We start from the raw sequence: 24,323 nt of genomic DNA, 5'->3' as shown, positions 1-24,323 counted from the left end.
TGTGCTACAACCGCCATCATTCTTTGACATTTATCCTATCTTATTTAACTGTCACTAAAATTGGTTAATTGCTTAATACAGTTGCCAAGATGTCAGCAGATGCGTCACCTTTGTAATATGTGTCAAAGGACCATTGTGGTAAAACTAGTGCTGCCGAGCGATAAAAATTTTTAATCAGATTTATCACAGGGTTGCTGTGAATTAATGTCGATTAATCACATTTAAATAGCAATCATTTTTAATCTATATTAATCGCGATTCATTTTACATGAGCAAACAGACTCAAGAAAGACAGGAGTATATATGCACTTATGTATTTATTAAACACCTTCAGCAGTTTCAACAAAACAACTTGAAACAACTGTTCCATCTTGGTTTTTTTGTCCTCATATTTCTATCCAGAGGGCCAACATGTTCTTTAGTGTCTTCCATCTTTATGGGTTGGTTCTGTTGCCTGTCACCGCCGGATCAACTACCCATTTGTGCATGCGCGACGGTAACTCTACTTGGACAAACCGCCCCAAATGCATTGCCAGAGATGTTCATAGTCATTCTGCACTGCAGATGAGTTCATTGCGTTCAAGTTTTTAATCAGATTAATCACAATGATGGATTAATCCACGTTAATGTGTTAATTTTGACAGCCCAAAGTGAAACCCACAAGAAAAATAGGACACATTTAAACAAAGTTCAGTAAAGAACTTTCTCCTTTTCAGTGTTATTCTTCTATTTCTCTTCTATGTAAATGAAACAGTTTTCTGGACCAGCTGTCTGAACAGTGTGTTTTTGCTGTCATTTACTACTTTTCATACAATGTTTGTGACCAGGTGTCCATGTGCGAGTAAAATAGCCATGTTCTTAAGAATGATAATAACATTGGTAATAATGAAAATTCTCCGTTAGTATTGTCCTGTAGTGATCAGTGGAATTTAATATTTTTATGCATTCATGGTTTTCACACATAACTAACTAAACTAAAAATGGTTGTTTCCTCGTGTAATTCAAGAGGTTATAGGTGGTGTATAAATGCAGGTAATGTGCACAATTGCACACATTCTATTTAGTAATCGGATAGCTTATAGTGTTTTTTTTTTTTTTGATCTATTTCAGACAGAACACAAAATGCCAACAAGGCTAAGTAGTTTTGAGATTTGTTGTCTTTTTTTTTTTCTTTCTGTGGTGGGGACCAGCATACCTAGCGTACCTACATTCCCTGGTACCTATGTTCCCCAGTGCCTAACCCTTGATCCTGAGGAACATAGGGCTGACTCCCATCCTCCAGGTATATTGGATTCCCTTGGATGGTGGATGTCGGACAACAAAATAAAGGATGATTACATGTTGTACAGGGTGGGGAAGCAAAATTAACAATGAACATTTAGTTGTTTTTTCTCAGCAGGCACTACGTCAATTGTTTTGACACCAAACATATATTGATGTCATAATCATACCTAACACTATTATCCATACCTTTTCAGAAACTTTTGCCCATATGAGTAATCAGGAAAGCAAACGTCAAAGAGTGTGTGATTTGCTGAATGCACTCGTCACACCAAAGGAGATTTCAAAAATAGTTGGAGTGTCCATAAAGACTGTTTATAATGTAAAGAAGAGAATGACTATGAGCAAAACTATTATGAGAAAGTCTGGAAGATACTATTAAAGAAGAATGGGAGAAGTTGTCACCTGAATATTTGAGGAACACTCGCGCAAGTTTCAGGAAGCGTGTGAAGGCAGTTATTGAGAAGGAAGGAGGACACATAGAATAAAAACATTTTCTATTATGTCAATTTTCTTGTGGCAAATAAATTCTCATGACTTTCAATAAACTAATTGGTCATACACTGTCTTTCAATCCCTGCCTCAAAATATTGTAAATTTTGCTTCCCCACCCTGTAGTGCAGGTAGAATAAAGTTTTGACAGAATTTTACTGGAGTTTATATGAATGCAAGTTCTTGGAGACTGGGCGAAAAGATCACAATAACAACAAAACAAATAAAAGGCTATAACTCTTCACATAAGACTAATTAACAGCATTTACAGGTCAGAACTGTTAGTACAGTGATACCACAAGAGGTTTAAATGGGCATTACTGTATGAAGCAAACCTGTTAGCAGTGTTAAAATAGTTTCAGTTGGTCATGCAAAAAAAAAAAAAAAAAACACGGTGGAGGAAGTTATCAGGTCACAAACCTAACCTTCCACCCCAGCAGGTCGTTTCTCGCGATCATGACTTCCTGAGACAAGTGGACAGCGATCGATGCAGGCTGAGAAGGGTGGCCATGTTTCTGACCTCTAATCCCCACCTCCTTAACGGGACTGAGGAACAGGCCTGGAGGCAAGCAGGGATCAGGCCCCTCAGGAGGACTACACCAGTGAGAGGAATAAACAAGAGAACGGAGGGAAGAAAACACACACCAGCAGCGCAGAAAAGAGAGGGGAGGTATAAAGAGATGTTATATGGATGAGAATGGGTTATACTTGAGGCTCAGCTCCAATTGATCCATTCACCTTCCTTCACACCTCTGGCATCACTCCACTATGGGCTGATACTGTATCTACAAAACACCTGCTCTGTGCAGGTTTTGGCTTTGACTTTTTTCAACCTCCTTATCTGCATCTGTTTGACTGACCCTTGTCACTCCCACTGTGAGAGAATCATCCTTAGGGCTTTTAGATTGCCGGTTTATATTGGTGGCTTGGCCCTTTTTTTTCTTTTTTTTTTTGTACTTTACCTTCCATTCTCCCTAAACCCATCTTCCTTCTTCAAGGCCCACTCCTCTGCATAAATCTCCACTCGTTTCATCGCACAGCTGGACGAGTCACTGCTGCGCCGCAACTCCGGCTGCCACTGTGATCGTTGCTTAGCCATATCAGGGAAGCAGATAACTCACAAAACCCGCACTCTGTCAGGGCGCGTCACAAATTTAGCTCAGCACGCAAGAGCGCCTGTGGCACTGTCAAGCAGAATTAGAAAAAATTAAGACATCCATCCCAGAGACATCCAGTAGAAAGATAGCAACAGAGACAGGCACCGGTAGATTGACATATTTGCCACATATTCATTTGAGCGTGTTCATGGGAGCACAAGTGGTGTCAGTGACAGCGCTTTCTCACCTCAGTGACAGTGAAAAAGGCACTGTGATCAGTGCAGTGGAAGGCGCAGCATGGCGGAGTTGGATTAGCTACGATAATATGATGACAGTAATTGAGCTTGTCATAATTGCTCAATCACTGAGCCTTTCCCCGGGGTCTGAGAGGCAACTGTTAGCGCTGTACAAGCCTTCATTACAGGGGTGTGATATCGGGATAATTCACTTACAGTAAGATGACTGGCACTGTGATCCTTTTGTGTTTGCTATCAGATTAGGCTACTGAAAAATTAAGATGGGATGCATTGAATTAACAAACTTAAACACACATATATGAGCAGCGGAAATATATTTACATCCATCAGGGCAGTACTGTGTAAAAAAAAAAAAAAAAGACGTTTACTGTAATATACATGACTATTTTGTTAGAAAATAGAGATATTTCCTCAATGATTAAGGTTATTTTGTGGTAGCGATTAAGAAATAATAATAACACAATGCTGAAAAACTCTTCTCATTCTGAAAAGTTCCATAGATTTTGTTTCACTGCAAGTCTGATATGATTTTGTGTGGAAATTTTAAATTTAATACACATTTTGACTCTTCACGAACACACTTTTTTTGGTCGAACGTCGTCGTTTTGTAGTTGAATTGACCTGCTTTGGTTGTTTGATAATCTGACCGAGAATGATCGTGACTGGTTGGTAGCAACAAATCCATAAATCAGAGTAAAATCACGACTTCTCTCATAGATGATAGATGGAAAACATGAGGTGAGGGGGAAATGAGAACTGTTTTTCCTCGCATCAAGAAGCCAAAAAGTTGTAGCGTGAGGCGTTGGAGGTAAATTCCCTTTCTTGACCTGGCATGTCCTGTAATGCATCTGGATGCTTGTCATTGATAATAAGGATGAAAAACAGTTTTTTTTTTTTTTTTCAACCTTCAGAGTAAAGTTCACAATGTAATATAATATGATTACTAGTGGAGTCGACTCAAATGTGGGGAGGTGAAGTAAGATTTTCAATGTACTGATTGACTGTATAACAACCAGAGGGTCATAAACAAGCACATCACAAGGCCCCCAGTGCTCACTGTCCCTCACAAACAAAGAAGATGAACAGGAGGATGTTGTAGGAGGAGGGACGGGTAGAAATATTGGGACAGAGAGGTGGACGCGACAGGACCACCTCACGGCAGAATTTACTGTCAGATTTTCTCCCTGAGAATCTGGACCGAAAACCCTCTCGCCACGAACGAGAGGACGGAGAGGAGGAAAAAAAAAGGGAAATTGGAAAAAACAGCTGAGGGTGTAAATAATTCATGCAGACAATATGACTTTTTTATGTAAATTCAGTGCATTAACCCTCTATTATAATGATGGACGACAGATACGGGTGATGTTTCCTTGGTAAGAGCTAATGGATGACCATCATAAATTCACTGCACATTTTATTGTGTTGCCGGGAAAATTGTGCCTGCAGGCAACGTTGTTTACTTTTATGTCAGGGAGGAGGAGAAAAATCCCGCCGTCTTCAAAAGGAAAGAGGGGAAAAGAGAATGGGGAGTAAAAATAATGGGGCCCACACAGAGCGCCTTGTTCCGTACCTTCTGCCATGTTTGGAGCAAGCGATCCCCCAACAGCCTCGGTGTGTGTTCTTCCTCCCTGCTCATCCCTCTGCCTCTTCTTCTCCTCCTCTTCTTCCTCCCCTCCAGCACTGTCTTCCTCAGCGAACAGCGGGGTCTACTCGCATTAGCGGCGCCGCACTCCTCCACATCACTCCGATTACAGATTACTTACTTTTGTCGCCGCTGCTAGACTTGAAATTTGGGGAGGTAAAAGGACATCATTTTTCATTACTGTCTTCTGTGAGCAACATGATGCTTGCCGGGCAGCGTGTGTGTATGTGTATGTGTGTGTGTGTGTGTGTGTGTGTGTGTGTGTGTAAGCACCACAGACAGAATCCGTTTTCATAAAAGAAAATGTTTTTGAAAGCTGATCTATGAAAAAGCAGCTTCAGCCATCCGTAGATCAAAACGCATAATTGATTAGCTGAAAACTGAGTGACACTTGATGGTGTTTAACGCTGACTTTGAAGCAAATAAGTGAGTGGCTAACAGACTTTCACTTGCCACTTTAGTTGTTCGCTATTGATGAAAGGAGGGGAGCTGCACAGGCCTGATCAACGCCTGGTTAGCCAGTCTATCATTCCCCTCTCTGCCCCGTAGGCTGCCCCCAGGCCCTGCTCAAATCAACACCCTTCCCTCCCTCTCTCTGTGTGTCTCACTCTCACTTTTCCCTCTTTCCCTTTCCTCCTCCTCCCTCATCTCCCTCTCCTCCAAACCTTCCCTCTCCCATCTCTGATTTATCTTGTAATATCGGCTCCCTAATTAACACCAGAACCACATGTCTCATGTGTCTTGTTTTTGGTGGATTTTAGCATACTAACCCCCCAACCTCCCAATCCTCCCTCTTTTTTCCCTGAGTCTGTTCAATAGAGTAGACTTGCTTGGAGCAAATGATTAACAACCAAAGGGAAAAGCTAACATACACTACATAACTGTAGTGTTGCTTTCAAAGAATTGTACATCCACAGGATTCCTATAATCCAAAAATTAAATTACAGAAAATGATTTATTTGAAGGAAACTGTAATACATTTTCCAGCACATTATAACCTCTGAAGTCAGTTAATATTACACGTATTTCATTGTGGATTTTAAAGGATCTACAACACATGGAGAACACACACATGTGTAATGTATGTACACATTCTGCGGCTGGAGAGAAGGAACAGATGGTGGGAGCCAGCTGTTTCATACCAAGCTGGCAGTGGGCACGCATGGAGACACTAAAAGACTCACACTCACATGTACACACACACACACACACACACACACACACACACACACACACACACACACACACACATCTGGGCTTCCTTCTCACCAGGCTCCCAGCTGGAACTTCATAGGGTCACTCTGTCACCTTCCCCAAGGACGTAAAGCTACACCGGTTCACTGAAAGGCCACCTCAGCGTCACGCACAGGTCACGCCTGCATCACAGTCCGAGGTGCCAGCGATGGCTGACTGGCCCGTCAAATGCTGCCGACTGGTAAAGCAGCAAAAACCTACAGATCTGCACTCATCCACTGCTCACATATGCTCGCTGTGGCACACATCTAAATGGGCCATCTAAGTGGTTAAAGCACAAGTCATATATGTTGCCCTGCATAAGGGCGCCTTGCTAAACACATGATGATAATTACCCACCCAGCTGCCTGGTGCCATGTGCCATAATAGGTCTCGCCTCAGCGCCGGGTCCTCCGAGACTTTCCCCACCCGCACATTGCTAATTTCTCAATTTGTCCGCCACATTTCCTCTCTCATTTTACCATGCTTAACCTTTTCCGTCGGCTAATGTACACCTTCCCAGCCTCTTTGTCAAATCTGGGCCGAAGTGATTCTTCCTAATGATTCACTTACCAGCAGAGTCATTCTGTAGACTCAAATGAACAAACAACAGCCCAAATCTCAAAGGGGAATTTGATTAATAATACGATGTACATAAAGAATCGACAAAGTGAATGAATAATACTCTTTGTTCAGATCGTGAACAAGCCTCTTGTTAGGTATTTAGCAGATTTTGTTTGTGCTTAGAAGTTCCATCCTGTGCCTCTGGCAAAGCAGGCACTTTGTACAGTGTAGGACCACTTCTCAGAGCCCAGCAAGTGTCTGGGGAGCCCATCTCCATTGCAATTGCTGGAGGAAAACCAAAGCTTGGCGTCGTTTCCCCCTCATGTTTGCGGGCACTTGGAGGGTGTTTATCTAGAAAAGAATAACAACTTGTTTTATTCATGTTAGGGATGGAAGACACCATGCCCTCCTGAGAGAGGGGGGTGATGGGTTTTCGCGGAAGAGGGATAGTCACTTTTTATTGTAGTGTGTGTGTGTGTGTGTGTGTGTGTGTGTGTGTGTGTGTGTGTGTGTGTGTGCTTGCATACGTGCGTGCAGGTGCCTCATAGTACTTACGATACACATGAAACCCTATTAGAACCATAGGAGGATTGTGATGTTGGTTGCAGTCTGCTCTTGAAGTCTTGTCTTTATAGAACAGCATTTCAGTCTCAAAATAAATAAAATTTGAAACATATATGAAACAAGTATATCTTATCATACAGAATAATAGTTCATAATAAGAGGAATTCATAAGAATGCCAAGTTCTTGGATTTTATAAGATACTATGTTTTTTATGAATAGTCTTAAAACTTCACATAGGAGTGTGATTTGAGGAAAATGTTTTTTTCTTTGAAAAAGGATGCATTTTCTCCAAGTTTTACCAGCAGTGAGATATCACCATCTACTCTTGGAAGAAACAACAAAGATTAAGTACATTGAAAATCTGTCTGCACCAAAAAATACGCAGAACCTCATGTAAATGTTTGTGTAATTAATTTTTTGATTAAAAAAAGAGATGTCGGGATGCAGCATGGAATTACTGATAGAACTTTCCATATTGAAACTGCTTTACACTAAACCTTACATTAAGCCCCTTGTGTGAAAGCTACTTGTGAAACATAACACATTTGACATTTTAAAGCAATGAGCATGGGAGGTTTGTGCACTCTGCTGATGTAAAGCCTCCCTCTCAGTGCAAGCAATGTTTAATCCGCAGCAATTAAAATATTAATCATCTTACTGTTAATTAAGCTGGTTAAGTGCTGGTTGCAGTTTTATTAGTGCCGCCATTTGGTGGTCTAAGTGACAACCCTAATGGGGCCACTCTGAGAAAAAGACAGTAATTGGGTTTGGCAATTCCATTTCCACCACCGACCATCCTCTCACCCACCCGCTAGTCCATCAATAATTTATCTAATTACTGATATTGTGGCATGAGTCACTCTCAATTTAGGAGACAAACATGATTATTTAATAATAATAATGCTTCCAAACATATGCAATGTCTCCTGGCCTGCCTTACTTCCCTCAATTTTTAATGACTTGTTAACACAATAGGCAAAAGGCAAAAGAGACCTCAAACAACACAACAAAAGAAGTCCATCAGTGACCTTTAACTGGCTAAATACCAAGAGGAGAATTACAATAATTCTAGCTGCAAAATACAAAACTGCTGCTGTGTGAGCGTGTGTGTGTGTGTGTGTGTGTGTGTGTGTGTTTATGTTTGACTATATGCTTTATTGAAGCTGGAATAGGAAAGCGCTGGTAACCCTTCATCAGAGGTCTCCAGGATTCAGGGCTGCAACGGAAAAAAAGGTGGGATAGGAGGAGAAAGAGGAGAGGGTGGGTGGGTCGGGGGGTATCTGAATACTATCCACATCCCATAATGATCTCAATAATAACCCCGACAACACTCATGGACATAAAAATAGTGTGTGATATGGTGATATGAGTGCTAGTATGTGTGTGGTTGGCTTGGATTATGAGGAGCAGTAAAACACAGAGAAACTCAGTGAATATGTTGGAGGTAAATGAAGTCCCAGGGGGGTAATATTCACCTCGCCATAATAATTCTGCCACTGTCAAAAGCCAGCTAGCTTTGCTGTAAGTGTGCGTGTTTGTGTGTGTGTGTGTGTATGTGTGTGTGTGACGTGTCTGCTGAAAGTAGCACACATGGCCCTCTCTCTCTCTCTCTCTCTCTCTCTCTCTCTTTCTCCTTCTCGTCGTCTCCTCTGCATCGCGAGGCAAATCCGACTTCCCTTGTTCTTTTTCTCTTTCGGCGGCAAGCTCGACAAGTCGGAACTGCACCTCAGTAGTCGGCTGAGGAGTTAGCAGAAGGAAGTAGTCATTCATCCAGTGTGTGTCAACCAAAAGTTGACTAGGAGAATGAGCAGGGAAGCAAAGCGATGTCTATTTCTGTCTCGGATGAGTGGGAATGGTCAGGGAGGAGAGCACAGACTACCCACTGAGGGAGACACTGGGTTTCATTGTGAGCTCCAGGGCTATGGGGAGCAGTGATCGGAAGGATGGATCTGTTGAATATGTGTTGTGTCCGTTATATGTGTGTGTATGTGTGTGTGCTTGCATGTCTCCTCTGCTCCCAAATGCAATGAATGGCACTCATTAGCCTCATGTTAGCCTTCCTAGCTGAAATGCCCTGCAGCAATGTGGTCCCATACAAGGTCATGACTTGATTACATGGTAACGCACTCACTGACATTGATGTGTAAGTAACACATACGCGCTATAAAGGTCTTCCATATAGCTTTAATAGCAAAGCAATACAAAGTCATTAAACTTATTAGACAAAACAATTTGTACTGTATAAGTGTGTTTGTGCTTATCATATTTAAGCTTTCAACTTTTCATGTCTGGTTACTTTGTTAATTCTGTAACAACCTGTATATGCGCTAAAGGTTTTTTTTGTAAACGACACTCTCTTGCAGGCTTTGGCCTTATGTTGGAAAAATTAACTGGCAGTAAGGAAAAAAGAGCCTAGGGGTGTGTTGCGCTCTCTGTCATCAACTGTGATTGTTACTGTTTGTTATTAGAGGCCAACGTATCTCAGCAGGCTCCTAGAAAATTTGTTATTGATATTTTCGGTCAGAAGAGGATTGTCTCTAATGTTGCTGTTGACCCTTGACCTTTCTTGCATAGTAACCATCAGCATAAGAAATATTTATGATATTGACTGACCGCATTCATGAGGACACAGCATTCCTGTTCTAAGCATGAAGTTTTCTTCCAGTGAAACACTTGGGACACAATGTACATATTTTAGTCAAGAGTCCCATGCATTTTATCTTGTGAAATATACAGTATTGAATTCTAAACCCTCTAGGAGCCGCAACTGAAGCGTTAGACTTAAGTTTTGTTGGTAACCTGTAAGATTAACTATATGTAGTTGTGAAGATAATTTAAACAACTAAGAAGAGCAATGTGTTCTGTAATCGCAAGGGTTTTGTATCAGCTTTTTGGAGCAGAGACTGTTCTAGTTCTACTCTTTATGACTTGCTTAGAAATAGTTGTATAACACAGAAATTAAAGCAGCATCAAGGTAATGGGAGTGAACTCAGCTGCAAAGGGTGCTAACGCAGTTCATCTTTTTATTACTATTGGCAAACGTATGTGTAGCAGTAAAAAGCAGCTGATGATCTGAGGCGTGGGTGGGACAGATCCCCTGTGCTGGCAGGTTGTTGAACCTGCTCCAGAGATCAATGAGTGTCAGCATGTGTTCTTATAAAGTGACACTTTACACACATATGGATAGTCAATGTTGTACAAATATTTAGGTTAAAAACATCCTTATATAAATTTCAGGTGTGGCAGCTCCAGCTCTTTGCTGTGTAAACATTTAATTAACTTTTAACTTGATCTTATTCCTGTGTTTTCTTTCCATTTCTGGAACATTTCCTGCATTTCATTGTAAATACTGTATAGGATGATTTATTTATGAAGTGCATGTGTGTTTTTTGTCTTTGCTCTTACTGTTCTGTTCATTTGGAAACATAGTTTTCTTGGGTGATAGTATGGTGGTGCATGAATATGAGGCAGACACTGTTTAATTTGAGGTGCAGCTTATGTGTCGTTTTAAGTATGTACTTTGCATGTGTGTATCTCTATGAATGTGTGTTTAGACCTGAACCCACCGCCCCTCGAACTAAGGCTGTCGGTGAAAGCTGAGGCAAGACTCTGTATCTGAAATTAGTCTCAGTGGGAAGACAAGAGGCGAAGCTGAGGCCTTCCCTTTTAGCCAGTTGGTCCAGCCCACAGCTGCCCAGCCACTGTCACACTGAGAAGCACATGTCATTGAAAGGAGACATTAATTGCCTCGGTGCAATGGCAGGACGCTCACTAGCCGTGCTCAGGTGCACCTTTGCTGCTGCCTTGCAAATGAGATGCAGAGTGTTGGCTACAGTACCTCCTTCCCGGGGATAATTGACCCTGGGGATCCGCCTTGCAGTCCACCCACCCTCCTACTTTTTCTTGCTTACCTCCTCCTCTTCTTCACCTCCTCCTCCTCAATTCCCCCCTCCGTTGGCTCCTAGACAGTGTGGGGCACCTCCTGATTGGCTGGTAGTCAGCAGGATGGGGTTGGCCCTTTGACCCAGCAGCCTCCCTTCCCATCTTCTCTCCCTTTCTCTTCCCGTCTCCCGCTCTTTCACAAGGGCATTTACGCGGCGATATGGCCGGTGGAGACGAGAGGAGAGGCTGCCAGACTGCTCACACCATTACTCCGACCTCTGTAGGAGGTGCACATGGCCCTCCCCTCTTCTTTCTGTCTTTGAAAGTGCCCCACCCCTCACACCCCGCTGCTTAGTCATGTTGTTTTTGTTGTCGCAGCTCCAAGTTTTAATGAGCGGAGACTCCTTGTACACTGCCGTGTTACTGGCTGGGCTACAGCAGGCGGTGCTGTTTATTTGCTGCTTCAGGTCCACACCGCTCAACCCTAATCGACCCGTGCTCAATCATAGGCTAGTATATGGAAAATAAAGGCCCACCTGTACACCTGTGCACATCTCCCCTGCATTTAACATTTCTCACAGTGTTTTCTTTCTTATTTCATTTTCCCATTCTTTTTCTCTATATATTCAAAGTGCAGGTAAATCAGATTTACAGTTATTTGCAAGTGATCAGATCTGATTTATGTATCCAGATAATATCAGTCTATCTGCATGGATTGCTGGAGTAGTGGTGTCTGTTACTAGGCAGCTTCATGACTTTAGCATCAAGTGTTTACCCTTTATTGAGCAATTGACTATTTTTGGTAATTTCTGCAATCATTAAATATGAGGCCAATCCTGTGTCTCAGTGAGGTCAAGAAGCATGTTGGTTTTTCTAACACTATACAGTGATTCATGGAGATTTAATATGAATTTTGAAGCTGTAAATAGTGAATTTGAGTGATTTTTGTCAGTTTACTTTTTAGCAAGTGCTGCTCAAATGTTTTATGGCAAAAGAAGGGAGACTGTTGTCATGCCAACTGATGAGGAGGTAGATGATGATGTCAAATAACACACTAAGGTTCAAATTTTGAATTTCAGATTATTTCAGTGAGTGCCCTATAAAGGGTTAAATTGTGAATGACATTATAGACATTCTGAACTGACTGACCCATCATTAGAAACCGCACTGATCTGAATCACATTCCAAACCTCAGAATGTGGTTTGGATGTGACTTCCGATGCATCGAATATGTATGAAATTTGCAAAAGAACCATGTATAATAGCCTGTTAAAAACACTACTGAAATGATGCAGTAGTACTGTTTAAGGCTCTGATGATGCCACTATCAGATTCAGTCAAGTTTATGGACAAAGGAAAACACTGTGGTTGGTGCAAAAAAAACAAAAAAAAACTTACCTGAGGAATATTAAAACACACATCATTTACCATCAGTTGAAAATGGGACACCTGTGTTGTACAAGTTTGTCATTCCACCATAATCATCCAAAAGCTGCTCCATTTTTAGATTCGTCCTGTTGAATTACATCACCTAAGCAGCATGGCACCACTTTTTTTTTTTTTTTTTTTTTTTTTTTTTTTGCGTACATATGTTCATACAGCACACATAAATATAATGTTTTAACCAACTCCAAAAATTATCTTGTATTTCCACAGATTAGGTTTTGTGAACAGTTTGGATCGTGGATTTGGGGTGGCAGTCTGAACAAAGCTTTAAAGTCCCTCATGATTGTTTACGCTGTACTCATTTGAATTTATGCACTTCACCTCTCGTGCGCTGTGATTTTCAGGGGCATGTTGAAACCAGTTAGGACAAGCACGCACTTTGAAAGCCATTTGCAAGAAGCCCGCAGCTGAGATCGCAGCCCCTGAGCATAATATGCAAGGTGTGGCAGAGAATGACACTGTTAATCTTGAAGGATTACTTTCTCATGGAGCAATTTGTCACAGGAAAAGTCTATACTGTTTGCTTATGTACTCTGTGCATATCCCTCTGTAGCCTGTATTTCTTTGCCTTTGCTGATTTGCTTGTGTGCACTTGCTTATGTGTGGGTGTTCAGATGTTGAATTACTGATCTAGTGTAATTGAATAGGGGACCATATGTTTGGGTGTTTATCTTCATTTATAAAAAAATAAAATAAACAGATACATTCACAGTTTTATACTTGCACGTATCTGATTTTATCTTGTGTGTGTGTTTGCATGTGCATGTGCATGTGCGTTTCATCTACTGCCTTTAACTGGCTGTGAGCCCCCTCCTCGGTGGAGAGGCCAGCCATGGCAGAAGAGGGCTGCGCTTAGTGCGTTTCATGCTTAATTCTGTGTCAATTAGTTGACTGCTACCTTCCCTCCAGCAAAAGAGCGCGGAGAGAAACACAAGCCCACAGAAATCCTCTGGCTTTGACAGGCGCAGTGTTCAATCATTTATCCCAAGGCCCCGGGCCACGGAGCACTGTCAACAAACATTCCATTGAAATCATATCAAGCCTCTTCTGTTCCCTCATTTTTGTACTCTGTGCTCTGCCGCTCACTCTTTCCATCTCTGTCTGCCTCTTTATCTCTCTCGTTCTTTACCCTCTGCTTCCTCTCTCGATAAGCTTTTACCCACCTTCGCTCTTCTCTCTCATCCTCCTCACCCTCACCCTCTGGGGTTTCTTGGTCTCTCTAGCAGGGGCTTTAGTTCTTTCTTTAAGCTGCTATGCCTCTTCCCTCCCTCCCAGGATTTGGCAGCGGAGTGGTAATTTGTTAAGCTGTTCCCTGTTTGTGCTACTTTCACCCCAAACTTGGCACGTGGTCAAGTTGCGGTCGGATGTAAAGACAAGTACTAGATATATCAAGAACCAGTAACCATCAGTGTTAAGAAATCTAAGAATTGTAATCACTTTGAAATTTATTACAAGGAATTGCAATTTTCTGATTTATTTTCAAACAAATGTTTTTAGATGTGTGCTAGTTCTAAAGTATAAATTTAAGCAAACACTTTAATATATTAGTGTTTATTTAAGCACTTTAATGCTCTTCGCTGATTTCAGAGGGAAAATATTGTTGAATTTTCAGCTGTTTCTCTCCAACAATAACCAGACTTGTGATCAGCTGTTAAATTATACATATAAACTTTTCATAAAGAATACATCCCAGTGTAGCCGCTTTCCAATAACTAGCATTTTATTAAGTAATTACACATGTTTTTTCAGTATCTGTAACTGATTATATTCATGACCATACACTGTATCAAAGGACTACATTTGTATATATACCACCTTCTAACTTTCACACTTTGTGCTCGTATCCTTTAAAACCTATGCAGATATCTTTGCATATGTGCTGGTTTCTCTATAGGTTGAAGTTTAAAGGGATCTTTGATCCCAGCATGTGGCCACATTGAAGATCTGTGATCTAACAAATATTGAAACTGTGTGGAGGTATCATACACTGGGCCGCTTTCCACTTCTAAACACGTTTGACTAACGCTCAGGAAAATATGGTTTTTAGAAATACAATTATAACAAACTAAACTGAGATTTCATATCCATATCCCACTTACAAAAATTGAGATATTAGGCTACTTGGAATACACCAGCCTATTAGCATTTCTCTAGTTTCTCCCCATGTTTTTTTTTTTTTTTCTTTTTGGCCCATTGGAACTCTGGGAAAATTATGCTGATGTAAGATATTTTGCAGGTATGGTGGACAGAGGCCAAATCTGAGTTTTTTCTTGGCTTCCTCTGCTCTGGGCTACAAACATTGATGCAGAGCAAGAGATAGAAGTTAAAAAAGAGAGAGAGAGGAATCTTCCACTCCCTGCCCTCCCCTGAGTTTTTATCCCGAGAGAAACTCAACTCACCTGGGTATCTCCTTAGTGAAGAGCAATAAATAAATGTATTGAGTTAATTATTAAAGACAGCCTAAATGAAGATGGAGACTATCCTCTGAAGGCTTTATGAGTTCACGAGGCTGAGTTTAACTCAGATGTTTGCAGTGTTTTGTGTCTGTTTGATCCAGTAGTCGTCAGAAGACCGATGTGTGTCTTATTCAGGCGTTTTCGACAATACTCTTAAATAACATACAGTATTTTGATTAATGAGGACAAGCCACAGACAGGAGTGTGTGCACAAAGCTTCTTCTTCCACCTGCTAGGAGGCCTCAAACATGTTTCCAAAATTAACTGTGAACTTACGACAACTCCAATAAAACAGATCAAACCGTGTAACTACGTCAAGGCTTCAGTTCAGATTTTAGACCTTTGAACAATTTGTCTGTGGGTGCGAACTTACTCAGCACATGAGCCACCCACAGCAAAATATGCAGAACATCGATCATGATCTCAACTCCAAACTTTTGACCGTGACTTTTTAAATTTTTTTAAACAAAAGCCATAAAAAAGCAAAAACAGAGAGTGTTACGACTTGTCCGTTTTGTGATCTTTTGAAGGGATGTGTCTATTTTCTGTCTTCACATGCTAGCCAAACAGCGTAAACCTTCCTCTGGCGATTCACCTCCCAGAGCAGAGCGCCTCCAACTTGACAAGTACAAGAAAACAACAGGGCCCTTGTATCAGTCCCTGGACAAAGCCAAATTAATATTTAAAGATCATTACTAATGCCCTGCAGTAAAACACAGAGACTAGGTAATTAATTGATTGAGCTGGTTGGTCCACAGAGAGATTAGACCGGATGAGTGTTGTTTATCTCCGTTGTTATTGAAGTACATTTGATTGCTTTGAGCGAATGATTTTCTATTGAATGTAAAGAAGGGGGACACGCTGCTGTATGTCTGACCTGTAAGGCATATGCAGTGGGTTCACATTCATGGAATTACATAATCACTTGGGGATTAATTGTCCCGCGAGTTTTATCCTGGTATGCAGAATATGTATGAGAGTTATCTATTGTACAGCACAGTTTATATTGGCGCTAAGTGGAATCTGTAGACCTGTTTTCACAAGCTCATATAACAAGTGGATGGATTTCCACGGCTGATAATAGCAGATGCACTTGGCAAGACAATAAGTTGTGTTCTACATCATTTGGCCCACTTCCTGTATCAACTGTTGGATGTGAATAGAGTGTCAACAGAGTGCTAATTGTTGTTCGGCATTTTGATTTATCACAGATGTAAGCCGGGGGAGAGCGGAGGATGATTTTGCATTTGGCAGGCTGTCCCCATTCCCCTGCAGCATGCAAATGGTTCAGTGTCCTGCTGAAAAGTCTGCGTTCACTGATTCAGTACCCTGGATAGAGGCGCCTGCCATGTCCACACACTGCATTACTCTGTCCTTAATGCATACAGTAGAGCAGGGGGGTCAATCTCATTTTATTTCAGAGGCCACATTCAGCCCAATCTGACCAATAAAATAATAGCATAATAGCCTATAAATAATAAGTAATATTTGTTATATATGTATACACTACAAACAAAAAGTTAAGGATATTTCTGGGAGTTTTTTTGGAATTTTTTTTTTTGGCATTTGCAAATAAAACTACATCTGGTCATTAAAAAGCGTGTTTCAATTCAATTCACACACAAAAAGTAAAAAGTGCTGTGCAAGAATAGCAACTGAAAAAAAAAAAAAAGCCCAAAAATTAAAAATATCCTTAACTTTTTGTTTGTTGTGTATATATTTGTAAACTATCCTTTCACAAAAAAAGTGAAAAATCTGAAATTTCTTATAAAAAGTAGCAGTATTATGCCTCAACTTATCATTTATACATGTGAATACATATGTAGATCACAGTGGATCCATGAAGCACAAAACATTTAGTAACAGGCATAATATTAATGAAATTTGTTAAAGAAGTGATATTTTCTTTTTTTTTTAATGGAATTATGCATTTTAAAACATTTCCCTGTGGTCTACATAAACTGTAAGTGCGATGCTTGGGTCTGAATTCTTCATTAACTCAACTCCACAGGTTCATCTTCAACAATATTTCTGAGTACAGGACAGGAGAAAGGTCCTTTTGAGTGCTAGCCCTTTAAATGCAAATGAGCCACATCACACCCCACCCTCTTCAGGTTGTTGACTGTGCTGCTCTGTCCCGTTCAACCATCAACTGAACATCTTAGGCAATCGGTTCAAAGTTTGGACATATTTTCACTATGGACTACAACCACTGCTGCTGACAAACAGTTACGTTCATCAGAAGTCTTGACTGTGATGTAACTAGTTATAGACATAACAAATTAAGCAGGAATTGAAACAGGTTGTAGAAATCCACTCAATTTTTGCCTAAATGAATATAAAGATAGCTTTGCAGCACCTGGAGGGCTCAAATTCAAACTTTTGGAACTATTAAGGTCCCCAAAAACACAAATAAATGTACCAAAGACTAATAAAAGTGGGTTTTAGCAAAATATGACCCCTTTAATATATCCGGTGTAATTTTTTGCACAATTTCATCCTGTGGACCATATGGAAGCTTGTGGCAGGCCAGTTTTAGCCCAAGGGCCATATGTTTGACACCCCTGCATTAGGGCAACTCGCTGTCTACTAATATGGACTGTATTATTCCAATCCGAAGTAACCACCACACGACATTTCAGAGGGATTTATAGTGGTTTTTATTCCTCTTGTTTTACATGACTGTGTTACTTATTGTGTAGGTGAAGAGTTTCAGTATGATACTCATTAAATGCATAATATATGTGGTGTATCTTGTGACTCAGATACTTACGTTGCCTATTTTCCTGCTTCCAACACATCAACTCTGAGGGCTAAACATTCACTTGTTGCCTAATATATCCCACCCACTGACATGTGACAATGTAATCAAATAATCAGTATAATTACCACTACATCTGTCAGTGTTAATAATATTATGGTTGATCGGTGTATGTCTATGCTATGTTGTTTCATTCCAATGCAACAGCTGTCAGTAATGCTAAATGTTAATATTAGCAAATGGGATTTAAGCTCCTTGGCAGGCGACCAAATTAAATGAGCCGTTAAAGTGGAGAAAATGCTAATTTCTGTAAATTTTTTAAAGCTTTTGTAAAATGTAGTTATACAAGTATTATTTTTTAGGTTCAATATGGAAGGTTTGCACTGGCACGTATACGTACATGGAGTTTGTGTTGCAGATTTTGTGGTTCTGGTCATTTTTTTTAAACTAGCTGACTGCATTTGTTCACCAACAGTGGTAAGTGGTGCACTCAGTTGCGATGGCAGAGGAGCAGAAGAGAGGCGTTGAAGATCTGAGGAGCGAGCATTTGGATTTTCATGGAAAATCCACCCGTGTTCTGCAGAAAATTCCTTACTGTTACAATGAATATAAGCAACCGAGACAGTTGTTAGATGAGAAATGGAGTTGGCTAAGGTCAAAAACACTTGACTCCCTCCGCAGAGCAGACGTTAATACAACTTGATGTAAATATACAGGCATGAACGAATGCATAAATATTACATGTTACAACTTTAACCTGTAAATAGTAATAAATAACTAGTACTTTTTGGTATTTGTACATTTTTCCTCAATATTATTAACATTTGTGCTAGCAAGACCGATGCTATTGGATAGACATCAGGTACAAATCCCGGACTAAATAATTAAGAATCATATCACATTTGATACATTTCATTGGAAGACTTTCTAAAAAGATCACCACTGTTTCACCTTTTTTCAGCTGTAAGCAGCTTGACCGTTTCCAGAGTGTTGTGAGTATCATTGCCTGAACTATTTTAGTATGTAGGTGGATTTAAAAGAAAAGAAACAGACATGCTTTATATTTGGCATTTTTGCATAGTAAACATGCAACATGCTTTAAACACTCATGGAATTTGCATATAACACATGATAAGGATAGGGGTTTTTTTTGTTTGTTTTTTGTTTTCTCTTTGGTGGCAATGTAAATGTGAGAGGCACCGTGCACATATAATTAATGTTTTGGGCAGCATATTGAATAAACTTTTCTGAGTTGCCCCAAATGTCCTTGGCTTAGAACACATGAAAAGGTGTTCTTTCTTTCTTTTTTTCTGTTTTTCTCCCTTTTGAAAGAATCCTGTGAAAGGAGCATTCAAGAATCACTGGGTTTTTCTCAAGTTTTTGGAGATGCCTGTCATGAATGAACATGGCAGTGTGTTCTGCTGCCAGCTGGCAGAGGAAGCCTAACACGTCCCAGAGATGAGCGAAGGGCCAGCTGGATGCCCGCCGAGAGCTTTAACACACTCCTCACCATTGCTGCAAACTCCATCAGCCCATCCTGTTAACTGACACAACACAACACTAATTGTGCATTAATCAGTCGGTTTAGTTACCCGATCCCATGAGCCTGTGGTGCATTTTAGTGGTTGGGAAACAGAAGTCTGATATTTGCGTTTCACTGTTACATGGTTCCCTTGAGTCTTGATTTTGGCTGGCTGTCTGGCATGTGGTTAGTCAGCTGTAATGTTGTTGTGGAGTTTTTTCTGATTAGATTTAAAGTTAAGATAAATGGTTATGTGGTTACTGGCTACATTTAAAGCTAGTCGTTTTTATAATTGTAATTATCAGCATTACAGAAGAAAGCTTTATTCATTATTGCAAGTTGTGAATTTTTAACATACTGACATAATTTCTTTAACCTATAAAGACCCAAAAGTCTGTGGTAACCAAAAGCATATACTGATCTAAAATGTTTAATAACTTCTGATCCACTAATCCTATCAATACCTGTAAATAATTGAGGTAAAATACAGTTTCATGGTCATCAGATATGAGAGGTTCAGTGGCTCCGTAATGAACGTGGAAACACCATGCCATGGAGTTTGATAAATAACAGTGGATGGAGATGCTTGTTTTTACATTCAGTTATTGATATCTTTGCTGAAAAAGTCACATTTTCTCCAGTTTTCTCTGTTTTGATATAATAACCTTTGAATTTACTCTGAGTTTTCATTAACATCTAAATTAAATATAAGAAAACACATAATTTACAGTGAAAAATGCAAAATACAAAGGATAATATTGTAATAAATAGTGATAAATTGCTTAAGAAAGATTAAATACAGAGAAAAAAAAATATTCTGGGTCTTTATGCGTTAAGGCCTACTATGTATTTTATTGTAGTTAGTTCGGTGATGTTAGTATTTTCAGTTTCTTTTCACCATCATTTCAATTCAGAAGTGAAATGTTATTAAACTGTGTCTGTACAGTTACAGCATAACAACATCAGTAAGGTAAAAGGTAAAAGTTTACACAAAGTAGCACTTCTAACTGTTTTTTAGGATTAACATGCAAATCATTCTGACTAAAAACATTATCACGTTTAACGCCTGATGATCACTATGTGATACGGAGGACGCACTGTGAGAAAATGTTCATTACACAAATGTTACTGACTGGTTTTATTCTCTGCTCATTTTTCCGCTTTAGGCAGTAATCAATCATCAAGTCGTTTATCTCACAGTGCTGCCGAGTTCCTTTTATCAGCTGCCAGACTTCCTCAGCTGCACCATATTACTGACTGCAGGTTTGTTGGCTCACTTTGTAGAAATTACCGCTAGATTAAAAAAAAAAAAGTTCCCATGACCATCTACAGTACGTTCTTATTATGAACATAAACAATTTATTCTGAAAAAGAAGAGGGTCACAATATTTGAAGCCTAATCTTGTGGTTACTTTTGCATGTAGTTACAACCACTTGACAGATTTACTTCAGAATGAAATGTGTGTGAATGTAAATTGATTTGTTGCAGCTGTATTTTAATATTTCTGTATCATAGGAACAGTCGGGCAGCAGTTATTGTGTTCTTCAGTAAGATCTTCTGCTTTAACCCATAAACACCCAAACAGATATTGGCAACCAAAACCTTCTACTGATGTAAACTGTTTAACCCTTTATAGGACACTCATTGAAATACTCTGAAATCAAATTTTCAACCTTAGTGTATGATCGGACATTGTCATCTACCTCCTCACCAGTTGGCGTGACAACAGTCTCCTTCCTCTTGCCGTGAAACATGCCAGCAGCACTTGCTAAAAAGTAAACACATGCAATAAAACAACTACATAAACTGACAAAAATTACTTACATTCACTATTTGCAGCTTCAAAATGTCTATAAAATCTCTATGAATCATTGTATAGTTTTATTTAAAAAAAACAACAAAAAACAAACATGCTTCTGGACCTTACTAAGGCATGGGATTGTCCCTATATTTAATATTTGCAGAAATTACGAAAAATAGTCATTTATCCGATGAAGGGTTAATACCTGTTGATTCATTAATCCTATCAATACACGTAAATAATTGGTGTAAAATGCAGTTTGTCATCTTTTCATGGTCATCAGATATGACCCATTTGGACATTCAGAGGCTCTGTAGTTACCGTGGAAACACCGTCATCTTCTACAACATTGATTCACCAGTAAAACCCATGGAGTTTGAAAAATGACAGTGGATGGAGACACGTGGGCCCAATCCTAATTCACCCCTTAGCCCCCCCTCTTCCCCCTACCCTTTGGCCGTTGCATTTGGCACTACCACTTGAAACGGAGCTGCAAGGGGTAGGGGTTGAAACATTCTTCTATTAAATAGGACAACCCTTCGCAACCTGTTATGTCATCAGTAGTCGTCGATGCCGCTATAAACAAATGCGAAAACTTTGTTTCTGAAAGTATTCACCATCATGCCGTCAGCAGCTGTAACCGTCTCTGTTGCATCGGCTTTGGGCATCTTTTTATGGCAGAAATGCGATCTATAACACATTGACACGGCATTAAACGGTCAATCAAATGATTAAGTTGTTTACGAAGAAAATACATACATTTGTGTGTTTCTTTCATCACACCGCTGCACTTTTTGGCTCTGTTTACCTCCATCTTGCCACTGATTCAAACAGAATTATGAGAAATTTCTCCTACCTCTCCGTTCGTAGTGTGATCCTGGAAAATCTATGTTTCGAGGACTATACAGCCCTTTGCCTTAGCCCTTCCCCTCTGTCTAATTGAGAAACGGGACAACACTACCCCTTCACGTGTACATGCAAAACCAGGGGGTAGAGGTAAAGGGGAAGGCAAAGGGGTGAATCAGGGTTCAGCCTTGGTTTATGTTCAGTTAATGATCGATTTGACTGAAAAAGTCACCTTTTTTTGTCAGTTTTCTTTGTTTCTGATATAATAACCCTCAACTTTACTCTTTACTTTATGCACATCTACATGATCAGTGAATTAAATATAGAAAAATACCTTATTGTCACGGAAAAAAGCTAAAAAAAAAAAAGACATAATATTACAATAAATGATAAATCACTTAAGAAAAGTTAATTTGGGCACTGCCACAAAAGTAGTACCAGGTCTTTACGGGTTAAATCCAGGGAGGAGAAGTAAAAATCAAGAAATTAAACAAATGCTGAATGTAACCTCTGGTAGAATCAGCCCCACTTTGTGTTTTTGTCCTCTTGGGATGTTGGTGGACACAGATGCAGCATGTCTGGCCTCCGTCTTCTGTGGGTCAAAGCTGACTGTGTCTATGGTGGTAAAGTACTAAAGAGTACGTCTGTGTGTCTCTGTCTGTGGGTGGGTGGGTGTGTGTGTGGGTGTATGTGTGTGTGTCAGAGGGGGAGTCGGAGTGTGGGTGCATGCAGATGGTTCACAAGCCAACCTTTCAATTAGGCCCCGAGTATAAATATCCGTGGCTGATTGGAATGTGGCGGCTGCTGGCACAAAAGGCCGGGCTTGGCTCCGCTCCAGGACCCCGTCGCTCACTCACTCTCAGTCATGCTGGAAGCCGCCCAAGGTTACTGCGTCAATGGTCGCGATGATTTCTAACTCCCCGTGTCCGCGCAGACCACCTCTCTTCTTCATCCCTGTTTTCCAGCCCTCCTGCTCCTGACGGTTCCACAGTTAACTTTCCATTTAAAAGAGGCCTTCAGTTGAACCCAGTTTGAGGTTTGATGTCCCTTCTTTCCCCTCATAGGTTTTGTGCATCAACTGGATTTTCAAATTCCCATTGCAAAAAGTGTTAAATGTGTTTCCAGCATTACATTTCAAACAAATTTCCCCCTATGCTGTTTCTTATACACATATACTGTATATATTTCAGCCCACAGCGAATGTTTTGGGTTCCAGTCCAGCTCCTAATCTTATTTAGCTAATGCTGCAGGTGAACAGTCCCTGTATTCTGCCCGGGGAGACCCTGTATATCCTTCACAGATTATAGGGATGAGCTCCTAGACAACTTATCCCTCTGTCCCAAAAGCCTGTCACCGTAAGCTGTCTGAGAAATTATCCACACACCCAGACACATGGTGGTGAGGGTATGAAATGACAAAGCAGAAATGTTTTGGGAGAAGGATATGTTATCACTGTCACAGAATGATTTGGAAAGTTGTGTGGCGTACAGCCTACAAATAGGATTGGAACTATTCTTGATACCAGGTACTCGTAAGCCACTATCTTTGAACTTTTGATTCAACTTTTGATACTTTGGTAGCACTTTACATGGCAGTTCAGTGTAACTTGGCAATAATGGGGTAATAAATGTAATATTAACGTTGTGGCATATAATTCCGAAAGTAATAAATAGGTCACAGCTTGTGCGTATTTGGTAAAATCAATCCTAGTTCACAATAATGCAGGGATTTTTTAAAATAGATATTATCGCCCACTGTTAAGCATTTTCCTGCATGTCCTTCAGTTTACAAAAATAAATGTCTGTACATGCAAGAATGCAAAAATAACTACAAATATACAAGAAAATCAGTGTTTCTACCAGATCTTAAATTGTAGAGGTACAGACATTAACCTGTTGATGATGCAGTGATACCAAATTATGTTCTGTGTGATATTTAGTGACATCTAGAGGTAATTTTGCAATAAATAAATAAATAAATGAATAAATAAATAAAATTAAATTAAAAAATAAAATAAAATAATAAAATTTAAAAATGAATAAAAAAATAAATAAAAAAAGGAGGTAATTTTACAGATTGCAGTGAAACAAATACCCTCCTCACCCTCCTCTATAGCGGCCCCACAAAACACAAAAGCCAGTGTTTGTTTTAGAAGCGTCTGATTAACTCTGATTCACACTCAAAAATAGTACATGACCGTTAGACATTTTAAAAATGGGTACCACTTGATATGAAGCAGAAAAAGGAAAAAAAGAAGTGTTTTCTGAGCTATTGGTAAAACACGCCACAACATGTCAGATTCCACAGAGGCGACCCACTCCCCCTGTGGATATGAACAGATCATTTTGAGATTCTAATCATTTTTGCATGATTATATTCTAATGAAAACATTGAAATGAAATGTAAGAGTATCTAAAACGCCCCTAAATCTTATGCACTGGACCTTTAAGTTGCAGACTTGTTTTGACAGGTTCAAT

The sequence above is a fragment of the Sphaeramia orbicularis genome, chromosome 16 (genome assembly GCF_902148855.1).
Source record: "Sphaeramia orbicularis chromosome 16, fSphaOr1.1, whole genome shotgun sequence".
Taxonomy (NCBI): domain Eukaryota; kingdom Metazoa; phylum Chordata; class Actinopteri; order Kurtiformes; family Apogonidae; genus Sphaeramia; species Sphaeramia orbicularis.
Note: the sequence above shows the minus strand (reverse complement) of the source record.